General features: G+C 37.1%; 1 protein-coding gene and 1 pseudogene across 1 annotated transcript in view; both read left to right on the top strand.

Moving 5' to 3' along the window:
- LOC127870885 (uncharacterized) overlaps positions 1-15970 on the top strand; it is a 385033-nt gene that overhangs the window by 71376 nt on the left and 297687 nt on the right. The gene's annotated exons all lie outside the window — the stretch shown is intronic.
- Positions 1750-13142, top strand: LOC127870888 (retinol dehydrogenase 12-like; annotated as a pseudogene).

Genomic DNA, 15970 nt, shown 5'->3' with positions numbered 1-15970 from the left:
CTTCTCACTCAGCATGTTGTTGTTGTTGACTAAATTAAAGGTCACTTAGTTTCGAATTACTGAAAACAAGTGAAATTGCTAGAATATTGACCGTTTATACTTACATTTAAGCTCCTGGAGTCAAAAAACAATTTTGTTAAGGCCATATACCTTAAGTTCAGGAAATTGACTGGGGCAAATGCGCAAATATGGCTACAAAACTGTAGACTGCCTCCTTAAGATAGCAGTCCAAAGTTTTAAACCCATCTAAATTTGAATTATTTGTACTCTTTAGTCAATTCTGGATTAAACAGGGTGGTTTTCTTTGTTAAATAACTGCAATGTACAATTTGAGACTATTTTTAGTGAGCATATCAACGGCGGCATTTTCACGCAACTTTTTGGTCATTCTTTCCATTATCTACCCAAGTATAAAAATCACTCAATTTGCACAGATATGAAATGTAGATATAATCATATTGCCAAAACTGACTCATAATCAGTGTCAGCTTACATCCGGAGTAAAAAATTGCTCACCACACTGGTCAAAGTTCAAAAATAAAATGAATTTTGATGATTTTTCCCTTTAATCAGTGTTTTTTACTCGCTTTTCATCAAAGTTTATGCACATTTAGGGGTTTAAATGGTATGAAAGGCACCAAATGTTGTACATATAGTTGAATTAAGTCAGCTTAGTCTTTCTTGCATAAACAATAAGCATATCGCACAAAGAAACAAAGACTGCAGCTCTAAAGCAGATGCGCGTACCTTGCAAAATAGGGTTTTCTTCAAAAATCAGGCTTACCTCCCCCTACTGAAATGTTAATATCTCTGCTCAAATTGGTCAGAATTGAATGGGAAAGCTGTTTTCAGGTGTTGATGACTCTATTTTATCAAAAAATGTCACCTTTGATTATGGGGTGTTGGGTGTGAAATTTTGGATTTTTACCTTAAGGGGGCAGTCTACAGTTTTTCTTGAAAATTCCCAGGCCGACAACCACTGGTTTGCAAACACCCTCAAAACAAGGCCTTCAGTCACAACCTGAAAATAGATTCAGACAATTTTCAGTGCAGCTCATCAACAGCTTGCAAATAAAGCACAAAACAATACAGAAAATGCACTTTAAACTGATATCTGGGGTAAAATAGACCTTTTCGGAGGTCTCGGAACTTGATCGTAAAAACCCCATTTTCAGATAAACCCGGCCATCGTTTTTATCTTTCCGGGTAACAATACGCACACAGTGGACAACTTGCTTTGCACCATCACAGCAAATGCTTTCAAACTGAGCCAAACAAAATGGGTCATTACCGTTTACTTTTTTGGCACTGTTAACTTATTTAAACCCACCGTTGAAATCTGTCAAATGCCGGCTGCTTCAAGCAGGAAGTACATGTGTTTACTTCTCACTCAGCATGTTGTTGTTGTTGACTAAATTAAAGGTCACTTAGTTTCGAATTACTGAAAACAAGTGAAATTGCTAGAATATTGACCATTTATACTTACATTTAAGCTCCTGTCAAATTTTCTCCAGTTGATGATGGTTTCCCGCCATCTGTCAAAGTCTCATGTAGTCTCCAACCTAAAAGCAAAACACTGAATTTGTAGTATACAGTACAGCAACGTTTTCTCTACCACATGCACACAGAAATATTAAAAATAAAGTCATGGCAAGTGCCCATAGAGAGAATTGTGTCTTCAAATAAATGACGTTCCAAAGGGTATTGCACTCCAAAATTATTTAGTATATTGTAACCATAATGGAACCGTCGAGGAAAGATTGGCTGGGATAATTCGACCATTGAAAACACTATCGGAAAACACTAATCTGGGACGGTGTACATTTCATCATACATGTTCATGCATAGGCTAGCTATATAACAAGGCGTCTTTTTACGGTGCGGAGGCAGACGGATTTGGGTCTACAAAGAAAGATGGAACAAATTAATAACACCGCACGCGTTTCGTATGAATATTTGGAAGAACATAAAGTTGCTGTAGCATGCACACTAACAGCAGGTAAGAATACTGTACTATTTTTTTAATGTTTTAATTGACCAGTCGCCAAATACGCGATCGCTCCGCCCACTAAGTTGTGTTTTCATAAAACGCTTATTCCATTACTCCGACAGTCTTTGTTTGTCGGACCATGTGGCCGCAATAAACGAAATCTGATTGATTATTACGTGAGTTTGATTGACAGCTGGCGAATGGTCAATTATTTCGTACATAATGTAAATTGGTTATTTGTATTTGATGTCATTTACCATTAAAGGAATGTAAAGTATTTTTTATCAACAATCATTTATACTGTCTTATAAATTAGGTGTTTTATACGTGAATTTGCACACATCTGCACGGGTATACGACACCATAGGCGGATCCAAGGGGGGGGGCGGCGTACGCCTCCCTCCCCCACCCCACCCCTAAATTCGCCAAAGTAAAGTCAATTCATTTGATGTTTCACACTTAACTAGATCTAAATCTCCTATTTAAACCCATTTTTCTTCTTTTTCGTACACAACATTTCCCACTTATCACAGACAATCGCTAAATGTTTTAGCTTAAGACTCTCTGTCGACCGGTTTTTCAAGTCGAACTTTGCGATTCTGATGTATCCCTCTTTTTGCACATTGATTCTCTTTTTGTTGATTGGTTGTCAAAGCCTTCAAAATCACTGAGATCGTGGAGCTTCCGGGGGCCTAGTGGCCGCCTGGATCCCTAGCAAATCTTTCAATATCCTGCCCACCCTTACCAGAAATCCTGGTTCCGTCCCTGGACACATCATTGACAATATATTTATAAACCAGTTTCTTTATATTATTATTATAATAATAATAATAATATAATTATTATTATTATTATTATTATTATTATTATTATTATTCCATTACTCGTACGATTCGTACATCGACGGCATTTCCCCTTCATACATAGATTTATAAAAACAAATCTTGTGCCCTCTTTTACGTTAGATATTTATTTAGTAACGGTGTTTTATTGATGCAAACATTATTGAAATGTATACAGTACCTCATCATTTGTTCGATCATGCTTCTAACGGGATTCGAACCAGGGACCTATACACACAATTTGTGTGTATGGGTCCCTGAAACGTTAACGTTACTTTATGTATTATTATAGCGCTATCGGACGAATGGCCTTAGCAAGCGATCTTGTCAGTCACTTGCGAAACACTACTTGATTTAAAGAGCAATCTTGATCAGTTCCAGTAATTAAATAATAAGCTCCTACAGTTAGTCTTGATGCATAATGTAACGACAAGAACGGTAATCAGTCTTTAAGACTGAAATCTTCACGGAGTAAAGGGCATCTTCCCTACAAAGTTCATGTACCTCGATACCATAATTCAATAAAACGTATGAAAACATATTATTACCGTTCTTGTCGTTACATTATGCATCAAGACTAACTGTCCAGCGCCGTTTGAAACCTTTGTTTACATACATTTCAACTAACTGACATTTTAAACAAACGAGTGATTTCATGGGTCCAATGCGGAGGTGTGTCTTTACAACTGGAGATTTCATTCATAAAGACTGCATGATCATTGTCAACTGGGTCATGCGAGTTGTGTATCGTGTTATTTCTTAAAGTTTACCTAGCATTTGTAAAAATATTGCAAGACATATACATTTCCAGAAAGGAAATTCATTTCTGCGTGAATAAGACCGAGATCGTGAACAACGCTGCACAATCGATGAAGATATGGCTGTTCAAAAGCGTACTCCTATAAATATGAGGTCGATTTACATCGGGGTAGCTTACGTCTAATTATTTGGACTATTCAAAGCGATGCACCCCATTTGTGGTGATTTTGAGTTGCATACCTTGTTATATAAATATATTTGATAGTGATTTTTTTTTTTCAGAAAAGATAATTTTTCGTTATAATATGATTATTTATCATTCAAAATGATGTTTTCACTAATTGATATCATAGCAACACGCTAACCACCTGTGATACATCATACCATTTCCGTGGTTTGTGAAATGTCTTGAGACTTCTTAAATCCAACCGCCACGTCGTGTACATGTTTTTTTTTTCATTACAGGATGTTACATGTCTTTGCTTTGAACGAGATTGTACCGACCCAGTTTGTGCGGTCTTGAGTAACCATAGTATTCGCCTGTATTTGTTTGCTTTTCTTTTTTTTAAAGCTGCATTAGCCTTAAAGGGATCTTTTCACGGTTTGGTAAATTGACAAAATTGAAAAAAAGTTGTTTTAGATTCGCAAATTTTCGTTTTAGTTATGATATTTGTGAGGAAAACAGTATTACTGAACATTTACCATAGTCCAATATAGCCATTATATGTATCTTTTGATGATTTCAAAACCTAAAAATTATAAAGCGTTGCAACGCGAAACGATTGAATAATTTGGAGAGTTATGTTGTTTAAATTTACGAAACTACGAAGATTGCTTATATAAGGTATGAAATACTTTACTTAAGATACCCGGCGGAGTAGCCGAGAGGGCTAATGCGTGTTCACTTCAGACTTACTCCAGGACTCCGGGGGTCACTGGTTCGAGCCCTGGTACCTGCTACTTTTTAAATTTTATTCTTGATTTTTTACTGGAGCTTTTAAGATCCAATGTTTACATTTATCAATATTAAGCATTTAATGACAAACTTAAAAATATGCCAAAATCTGTGAAAAGGCCCCCTTAAAAGACATAAGTTTTGTGTAAATACAGATATCGAATTCATCGATAATTTGGAAATACCTGTATTAATAAGATAGCGTACAGAATACTTCTCCATACGGTCCATTTAAAAAATGCGCGATAACGCGTAAGGCTTTGCTTTTAAAGCTCATTTATTCGTTAAAGGGGCAGGCTATTTTGTATTATCAATCTGTCTCTCTTGCTCTTAAAATATAATATATTTGTTAGTTACTGTATTTTACGAATTGTTAAACATAACGAAACTATTTCCCTTGAAAGCACTTGCGAAGGCGTCGTCATGGATCAGCCTGTGCATTCTCTACTGGTGATATGACAGCTTTTCCGTGTAATGTGTTTTTTTTAGATATGAGAGACGTCCTGAAACTGAAATATGTATATGCACCTGAAACCCCGTAAGAGAGACGTCCTGAAACTGAAATATGTACATGAAACTGAAATATGTATATGCACCTGAAACCCGTAAGAGAGACGTCCTGAAACTGAAATATGTACATGCACCTGAAACCCCGTAAGTGTCATCTAGGAGCAGCTTGTGACGTCCATTACGCTTGAGCATTCAGCTCAATTTACCTACAACACGCCGTTTTCGACACTACAATAAGGAATAATTGTCTGTTCTTAATCGTTCATCTATGATGTGTTCATTAAAACGAATATTTTTGATAACCTTTAAAACCTATTTTCAATCATATTCTGATTATCTGTAGACGGATATTTCCTTTTTACTGATATTTTTTCTGTTAGATATTATAGATCAATTTATTCCAGCTTGCGCCCTCTGGGCCGTGCGGCGCTACTCACAAGGCGGGGTGTGTCGCTCTACAGTGAAGCTCCACAACCGGACTGTTCTAATCACTGGGTCCAACACGGGTATTGGCAAGGAGACCGCAAAGGACCTCGCTGGAAGGGGTACGCGTATTCTCAATTTATCACCGTATTATGTGCGTTGTGAAAACGTAACCACTGTTGTTATTTAATATTCACTTGACACACATATAGAAGTGTGGATGGGTGTGAGTTAAAGACCCAGACGCCTGGTTAAGATAAAGTGTTAAACGCCGTTGTAGGTTGGAGCCTTGCACCGCACCCAACAACCTTTGCATCAGAGCTTTCTTTAATTATGTTTTTAGGAAGTAAACTTGTTCAAATTAAATCATTATAAAACGTGAATGAACAAATAGCATATAGATATTTTTCGTAGCATTCAATTCCAGGCGCCCGCGTGATTCTCGCCTGTCGCGATATGAAACGCGCGAACGAAGCAGCAGACGACATTAAACGTTCTACCGGAAACTCGAATGTCGTCGTATACAAGCTGGACCTGTCTTCACTGAAATCTGTCCGCGCATGTGCAAAAGAGGTGCTCGAAAAAGAGGACCGATTGGACATCCTCGTTAATAACGCAGGGTAATGATTGTTTTAGTCTATTTCTGGTCTTTTTTTCTAGAGAGGCGAATTTAGGTTTTCTGTTCCACTGCCAGTCCATCCGTCTGCAAAGGTGGATCCTGCAATTTCTCAAAAGTATTGAGATACCTTTATATTTCATCAGAGGTTACGTAAAGTAAAATGTAGTCATGGAGCTTATTTTACTAATTGATCTAATAGTTGCCATTTGTCTCTTTACTAAGGCCTCCATTTATAAGTATGTCAGTTCGTTTGCGAAAAGTAATAACTCGAAAGAAGATACGATGTTTTATCTTGCAATACATATTAAACCCAATGCAATGAGTATGTATGCATGATTTTAATTCCTCCTTCTTTCAATGGTCACGCTAAACCATTCGTCATGTGTCGTTTTCAACAGAGCCTAAGATCATATTTCTGAATGATACAAAAATGAGTAAAGTTTCAAATAGCTATTTGTTATGCAAAAGAAACGACTTAATTTTATTTTAAAAAATTAGCTCTATTAATTTATCAAAGAACTTACAACAATACTTGATACCCAAATATCCATCAAGAGGGAATCTCAAAGGAAATCCGAAAAAAACATAAAAAGGCAACCCGTATAGAACAATCGTAAATGGCATTGGAACAAGTACTGAAAGAATGGCAGAGGTAGCAGAAAAAGAGCTAGAAACCTATGTTATAGAAACACCAAGCTATATAAGAGACACCACAGCTTTTTTAAACGCTATAGAGAGGGAAGTAACTACACCATTACCAGAAGGAATTATCTTAAACTGTTTTGATGTTGTCAAGTTATACCCATCGATTCCAAAGAAAGAGGGCCTAGAGGCGTGCAAACAAGCTTTAAATGAACGCTGTACTAAGACCATCAACACTGAAGCGGTCATTGAATGATTTGAAACTGTTTTAGAAAATAATGTGATCGAATTTTTTGGACAAGAATACAGACAAAAAGAGGGAGTAGCTATTGGATCGAAACTTGGGAGAAATTATGCCTGTTGTTACATGAGAAATGGGATGAACAATTATCTGAATACAATAAACAACCAATATTCTATAAACGTTTCATAGATGATGGGTTTGGACTATGGACACATGGAATTGACGAACTCATGAAATTGTTCGACTATGCTAACAAAATACATGAAAACATCAAAGAAGAATTAAGATTGAACACAACACAGATAGACTTCCTAGACACAAAAATTCAACTAGAAGATAATAAAATAACAACTGATTTATACTCAAAGCCAACCGATAAACATCAATATGTCCAATATGACTCAGACCATCCAACAAATGTGAAAAAAGCAATACCCTATGGATTAGGAATACGTTTAAAAAGAATGTGTTCTGACGAAAACAAATACAGACATCGGAAAAAAGAACTAAAACAGAATCTACAAAAAAGAGGATATCCAAATAAATTTGTAAACCATGAATTATACCGAGTTGATAATTTAAATAGGAAAAACTTACTTAAGAAAAAAGAAACAAATAAAACAGCCAACAAGAGAGTACCACTAGCTATAACTTATTCTAACAACCTTCCAAATATCCACTCAATAATGCGAAAACATACCGACAAACTATATAAATCAGACAGAATGAAAATATATTCCCAGACGTACCAATAGTTTGCATACAGACGAGATAGGAATATCGGTGACATTTGGTTCATGGAAAAACAAATAAAGAAATAAACAAACGTTCTCAACTAATACCACAATCGTGTAAGACTAATTGTATAGTCTGTAAAATGTTGAAAAGAGGTTTTCATAACAACCCAAAAAGCGAAATTCCAAACGAAGCATAAAACAGAACTGTAACATTTATAACTTGGTGTACGGTATATTTTGTATTAAATGCCAAAAGATGGTATACGTCGGAGAGACAAGCAGATCATTAAAGGAACGTGCCAAAGAACACGAGGCTGACGTGCGGCTACGAAGAGATAAACCGATCTCAGAACATTTCAATGGTGCTGGCCACAGAGTGCAGGATATGGGTGTATCAGTGTTAACACAAATAAGACAGTTCCCATTATTACAGACTTATTAAAGAACTGGAATTCATAAAGAAGTTTCAAACACAATCGCCAAATGGACTTAACACAAAAAAATCAACTTGATGTCCTGCTACGGGAAAACTATCTTGTAAAAAATATATGTGAAAAACATATTATATTAATCATCAACCTAAATGTATGTACAAATAATAGTACTTTATGCAATGTATCTTATCCATAATGTGTATATGTTATATAGAATAGCAAGTATATATGATTATTTAATCAAATATCATTATAATATTTTACATAGATATGGATTGAAATAATTAAAGTCATTAAATAAGTTTACCCTATTTAATTAATGATAATAAGTTTAGGTCGATTATAATTACATATGATGATGATTGTTTTATTGTATAATATCAATTTATTAAATATATAAAGCACATATTTAACATAAGTTAAGACAAAATATGTAAGTGTTTAACGTCATTTCTTTTTTGGCGAATTTTTACATTTTTTGGCGCCATTTTAAATAACGCCATTTATGACGTCATCATGTACAGCGTCATTTGACGTTTAAAAACATTTTTCTTTGTTATTTAAATTGTGCAGTCAAAGATTGTAAAAATGTAGTTAACATATAATTTCCATGTTTTGATAAAGGCATTATGCCGAAACGTCAATTAAAGGAGTATAATCAGAGAGTTTTGATTTTATTTAGTTCTTTGACGTTCAAGAAATATAATATCCTGATATTCGTGCAGTGGATCGCTTTCCATTTAAGGGGTCATGTGGACGCCCCAGTGGAAGACGGAGGACGGGCTCGAGCTTCAGATGGGAACCAACCACCTGGGTCACTTTCTGTTCACCAACCTGCTGTTGGACCTCATTAAGAAATCGGCACCGAGTAGAATCGTCACTGTCTCAATCCTTAGGCCACACTTGTACGTATTTTAATCTCTGCGAACATATATCTGGGTTGCTTAACAAGCTCTAAATCGACGATCCGTCCGCCCGTCTCCTAAGTAATCAGGTCAATATTCAATAATGATTGTTGTACAACTTTAAGTCTGGTGGGCGCTTTAGGATCACCATATCAATCTTGTTACTGAAAGACATTTTCCGGACCTTGATCTCAACTGTCCTGTATGGTGACCAACAACCAAACTCACATGTACCGGGAGTTGAAAATGAACCAGGGTCGCCTATGTAAAAACGCGATTAACAACCGATCACTACGCAAAGTGTACAAACAATAAACAATACATATACTCGCAATTGTCAACACGATTCTCGCTCTGGAAAACTGGCCTTCGTACATGTGCGTAATATGTTGTCACAGATTAGCCTGTGTGTTCCACTTGTATAGTTTTTGTGTAAAGGAAGTCTCTTCGTGGCGAAATCAAGTTAAGTCGGAAAATGCGGACTGCATATGCTAATCCGGGACGACACGTTACGCACATGCTTTAAGACCAGTTATCCCAGAACGAGACTCAATTTTTCTTGCAGTTGTTAAACACCTGGATCTGGATGATCTGAACAGCGAGAAGTCTTACAGCCCGGTGATGGCTTACAGTCAGAGCAAGCTAGCCAACATCCTCTTCACGCGCGAACTCAGCAGACGACTTAAAGGTACGTTTGACAATCAGTGCCAGCAGGCGACTTAAAGGTACGTTTGACAATCATTGTCAGCACACGGTTTACAGGTCCGTTTGACAATAAGTGTCAGCAGACGGCTGAAAGGTACGTGTGACAATAAGTTAACTGAATACGACTTAAAGGCACGTTGTTAATAAGTGTCAGCAGACGACTTAATAGTATGTTTGACAAGTGTTAGCAGAAAACTTACCGGTAATGGTACGTATGACAATCAGTGTCAGCAGATGTCTTATTGGTAAGTATGGCACTCAGTGTCAGCAGATGACTTAAAGGTACATTTGACATTCAGTGTCAGCAAACGACTTAAAGGTACGTTTGACAATCGGTGATCAATACAGAAGATGATTGGTTTACTCCGTTTTTATAAAGAGACTGTTTTTAACAATGATTAAAAGATAGTAAAAATCGATACAGATTTTCATATAACTAATCGTATTTGTCTCTAAAATAAATTCTTTCAAATAGAAAATGAGTGTCTATTATAATAAATACCAGTATGGCAATATCCTTGCTCTATAATTTGGTGGGCGAATCGCTCTTGTAGTTCAACTACTAAACTACAAAAGCAATATACGCTAGCACTTCACGCATCTCGGATTCCTAAAGTCATACTGTCCCAAAGTGTTTAGGAGTTAAAATTATCAAATAACATCAGCAACTGAAAATGTACATAATCTGATATCATTGATGTTAGAGGGTGTAAACTTTTTTTTTTACATTTTGTAAACAATTTTTACTGCCATACAAATACACGCGGAGGAAATCGCTGTTGTAGCTGATGTTTTTGCCTGTAGGGACGGGCGTGGTTACGGCCTCCCTTCACCCTGGGGCGGTTGCAACGGAGCTGCTCCGGTACATCAACGAATACAACATCTGTATCCGCATCCCGGTCCTCATCTTTTACCACGCGTTTTTCAAGTTTTTTTGCAAGACGCCCACTGCGGGCGCTCAGACCAGCCTGCACTGCGCACTCGCACCGGAAGTAGAGCGGCAGTCCGGGAAATACTTCAGGTACAGTTTGCGTATTTTTCTCAGAGTTGTGGAAGTTACGTACAGAAGGATTTCCTGATATGGAAATAATAGTTGCTGTATAAGAATTTTTGACCGTGACACACTAACCGAATACACTCTTTCGTTGTATTGAAACTTAGAAAGCGCCCACAATTTACAGATCTGTGAAACTTCACATGAAAGATACTCGGTTGATCCTGTTTGATAATAGTACAAATCATTATTTGCATATATAGGTCACAATAGCTTAAATATATATTTAAAAAAAGAACAATCTTATGAATACGTTTAATATTTGGGGTTTAACATCTACTTAAGGTCCTCTACTAAGTTTGTTCAAATTATGACTTGAGTTGCCAATGGTCGCCCCCCTGGGGCTCAAATGAATTATATAGAATTTTATACCAAAACGCTTTAAACATCTCTAAAACTACAAGATGTAATACTTGCATGAAACACCGTACGGATGTCGTGTACCCAAGTTTGTTTAATGATGCCCCTGGGATTAAAATGTATATAGAAAAACGTAAACAATCACTGAAACCACACGTCCAAATATTTTGTGTTTGGTATTTAACATTGCTGATGGTCCCCTTCCAAGTCATGTATCTGTGGTCATTATTGACCCAGCCCAGGGAGAATCTGGTTTCTCTTATATGTAGTCTATGTATGTATTGACAGTTTTAACAATCTTTGATCTGAATCCGTGAGGTCCAAAGATTTGGTGTTTGGCATGTAGTGGCCCATGAGTGGGCCGTTTCCTATCAAATCGCCTCCCTTTGGTGAAAATTTTGCCCACCCTGAGTGTTACTTGTTTCTATAAATGCATATAGTGAAAACGTATTTACACCATCTTCTTATCTCAAACCGCAAGGTTCACAGGGTTTTTGTATGGCAGGGTAACATCTTATGGTGGTCCTTTGGCAATTCTGTTACAACATGCACCAGGGGTACAAAATTGACCACTCCCGAGTGTTACTTGTTTCCCAACATTTATAAAATGAATAACAACACGATGGTCTCTATACAAATTGCATTAAAAGCATGCCACCCCCCACACCCCTTGGATATAAATTTGGGAGTCTCCCGTGTATTTTATTAGCTTACCCTGAGCACAACCGTGATTGCCTTTTTGTCCGTCGTGCTTCGTATGTCTTCAACATGGCATTGTTAACACTACAGAGGCCCACAGACATTTCCAATCTTCGTGAAACTATGTAACAAGTAAAATTAGTAAGTTTGTTAACACTCTAGAAGTCACCGGTGTAGCATGGCAGTTTTCCTTATATTGGCTAAAGTGTAACCTTGTAAACACTTCAGATGTCACATTTTTGCTCATTTGCTATGATGGTAGATTGTTTGTTTTCTAATATGCTTACGGGAACATCACAATAGAAGTCCAGACCAGTTAAATTCTTGTTGGCTTCATGTGGAAATACATATGGCTTATGACTTTTTTGTTTTGCTTCTTATTATAGTGATTGCGCGGTGAAGGATCCTAGTAAATTGGCCCAGGATGACGAGTTGGCAGCCAAGCTGTGGACTGTCTCGGAGAAAATGGTGGGACTCGCGATGTGATAAAAGAAATGAGCGCCATGGATGCGCGCGATTCCCCGGAAGTTGTCTTATAAGTGCTTCCAACATGGCCGCTGAATTAGCGTGCAAACAACTGGGAATTCCCCAATGATGCGTCCATTATAATTTCTCAGTTAAAATTGAAACAAATCTGCTGGTAGTTTGTGTTGTGTTCATTAGATGACACGTGTATCGTTATTACTATGTTTAAAGGATGACATTTATTGTATGGCTGTGTAATATGACATTTGTATCGCAATTTTACATCGACATGATGGCATTTTGGGAGAAATTGCTATGGACATTGTTTTAATTACGACTGTTTTTCATTTTATCGTTCCTTACGCATCTAAATAGCGCTCGCATGTGTTGACCATCATGGATTAAAAGTATTAGGATTTGACACATGGCTCAATCTAACGAGAACCCGTTTGAATAAAATTTATATGTGCGCAATGAATTTTAGTTAACAGGGAATGGCTTTATTCAAATATAACACATGTTACATGTGTACGTGCATTTTTCCATCTTGCACCGTTCACCATTATCATTATGAGCGGGCGGTCTTTGGCTGGATTTAGACAATAATTTCTGTGCTTTTTGGCTGGAGTAGGATTCATTGTCAGCTAGAAGTTATTAGCGTCTTAGAGTCTTTTGCGCAAGATCCATAACCGTTAATCCTTTACCTGTGTCTCTATTAGGTTCGAAATTTAATTTTTTGTTATCCGTCCTTTAACTGTGTTCGGAAGATTACTTTGTCCATGAAAGGATTTGCAAATTACTTGTCTAAAGTTAACAACAAGAGGTCATGTTCAAATACACACAATAAAACCCGCACCCTTTTTCGGGAGCTAAAGTACGTTCAGAATGTATGAAAATCCAAATTACTTGGTAAATGTGATGACAAGGGTGCGCGAGAGTGTCGCACTGGGGTCAAATATCGCGATTGCTCTCGAAAAAATATACATCTGTTTTAATTATAAATTTAATTAAACTGGTGCTGTCTTTAGGACATTTTATGGAGTTATTTGAATTTTCAGGTTATTTAATTGATGATGTGTATAACAGCATTTCTAATTTGTTTCACCTTAACGAATTATGGTAATACAGAATTAAGAGTATTCGAGACGTCGGAACAGGCTTCTAGGTCAAAGTTCCTATGAATGAAATTCATTCTAAGCACTTGTCCTGTCCATTTGTTGAACATTTATGGAGTTTTAAAACAACTTGGCTGACGGGATGGAGTGTCGCTTGCAAGACTCAAACGTTGTTTTTTTCAAAGTCAAGGTCACAATCAATGTCATATCTATTAGCGAGCTGTTTTCGGAGAAAACCCAAGCTATTGTCATAGCCAGCTCGTCCGACGTCCGCCGTCCGCCGTAGGCGTCGTGCTAAAACCTTAACATTGGCTCTAAAATCAAAGTGTTTCCACCTACAACCTTGAAAACTTCATATGCACCTTGAGGATTCTACACGCCACACCCATTTTGGTCACTAGGTCAAAGGTCAATGTCACTGTGACCTCTAATATCAAACTTTAACATAGACTCTAAAATCAAAGTGCTTCCACCTACAACGTTGAAACTTCATATGTAGTTGCACCTTGATGAGTTATACATGCCACATTTTTGGGTCACTAGGTCAAGGTCACTGTGACCTCTAATATAAAACTTTAACAAAAAGCTTAACATTGCCTCTAAAATCAAAGTGCTTCCACCTACAACTTTGAAACTTCATATGTAGATGCACCTTGATGAGTTCTACACGCCACACCCATTTTGGGTCACTAGGTCAAAGGTCAAGGTCACTGTGACCTCTAAAAAAATCTGACAAGCTTTCGCAGCCGAGCGTGGCACCCGTTATGCGGTGCTCTTGTTTATTTATTTGCATTCTAGGTCAAACGCTATTATATACGTAATAAGTCCGAGCACTTTGCCCGAGTCATATTTTGTACAGAACATAACAATTGTATACAAGCGCTAGGCAAAGAGGTTTGAATTTCACGTCGGCCAAACCTTAACTGAAGCAACAAATTAATCGGTATGAGCTGTGTGATTCTTGTCCTATTTAGCGTTAACGTACATATTAGACTCACGTCGCTTTACCTAAACGGAAAATACCGTTACCATAAGTGCGTAACCGGCCAATACACGAAACGGCAACGGATCAGATTACAAAATATTGACATATTTTGGGTTGTTTTCCTTTAGTTACCGGTACGCAATTCTGCACTTTAAGTTAATAGTATCCAATAAAGCTATATGCAAAGGAACATAAAGTACATTCATTAAGAGAATTCGGCATACTGCTGTCGTTTTACCGCAATATTCTCGAGATTCAAATAGCTCGACCAGACATCGCACTGATTTATTCGGTCTAGTATCAGTGTTTTACTACGGCCCTAGACCGGACTATTAAACCGAGATTCAAAATCTCGGCCCGTCATCGCGTCTTTATAAATGTGTTAATTGGCCAGAGATCGGAGTTTTACCTCGATTTCATTTAACAGGGGATTACATAACACACATAATGCAAAGGGTCGCGGAAATGTATGACACAATACAAACATTAAAGAAGAGCATCTTCACGCTCGCGAATTTTGCAAACACTACAAGAAAATATAATTGCTTAACTTTGACAATCACTGAAAGCAGGAAAAGATCGTCACACACACATACAAAACAGCGTCTTCGTAAGGTAAATGGAAAGTGTAATAACAAGTGAATATTCTGCGTTATTTGAAAAACAGAGACAGAGAACCCGACCCTTACATGACTATGATAAATCTGCGTTTTGCATGTCGGCTCGCAGACTTACTCTTTATAGGTGCTGCAATCGTACAGCTTTCACCGGGCAAATACAGGATGTCCCAATTTTACCAGCTTTTTCACGCTCCCACAACCTCACTGCGATCGCGTCAAGATCAAGTTGCAATATCAATAAAATATGTGCCATGCAAATATGTTAATGACTGCATAGTTATAAAGTAGCATAGTTTTCATAAAATTGTGCCAAATATCAGCTTCATATACGAAGCAACTTCACATATGCAAACGATATAATAATGCACTTAACGAATTAATTGGAACGCAATAATTAATAACTAACTACCGTATGCAACTGTGAAAGCGCATGCGCTGGAAAACGGGCGTGTGTAATCTATCAAATTTTTACATTTGTACATTATACTACACGAAGTTTATTCAAAATCTCAGTTCCTTCTTGTCACTTATTAAAGCTTGGCATAACATATTTACAGCAATTGCAATATATAAACAAGAGGCCCTAGTTTTGCTCACCTGAGAGGATTCGGTTCATTCAATCTTTACCAAACGTCAAACTTGACCTAGATATTGTCCAGACAAACATCCTGGTCAAGTTTCATCATAATTGAACCAAAACTCTGGCATATGGTGTGATTTGTTTTTAGAGATTTGACCTAGTGACCTTTATTTTGAGTTGACCCCCTTACCAAATATCAAACGTTGCTTACAAAAATAAATATTATGACCAAGATTCATAAATCTGAAACAAAATTGTGACCTCTAGAGTGTTTACAAGGATTTTGTATAATTTAATGAAATTGACAATCTAAAGGCAATAGTTATG

The sequence above is a fragment of the Dreissena polymorpha genome, chromosome 3 (genome assembly GCF_020536995.1).
Source record: "Dreissena polymorpha isolate Duluth1 chromosome 3, UMN_Dpol_1.0, whole genome shotgun sequence".
Taxonomy (NCBI): domain Eukaryota; kingdom Metazoa; phylum Mollusca; class Bivalvia; order Myida; family Dreissenidae; genus Dreissena; species Dreissena polymorpha.
The sequence above is the reverse complement of the archived record's forward strand: the minus strand, read 5'-3'. Positions and strand labels throughout refer to the sequence as shown.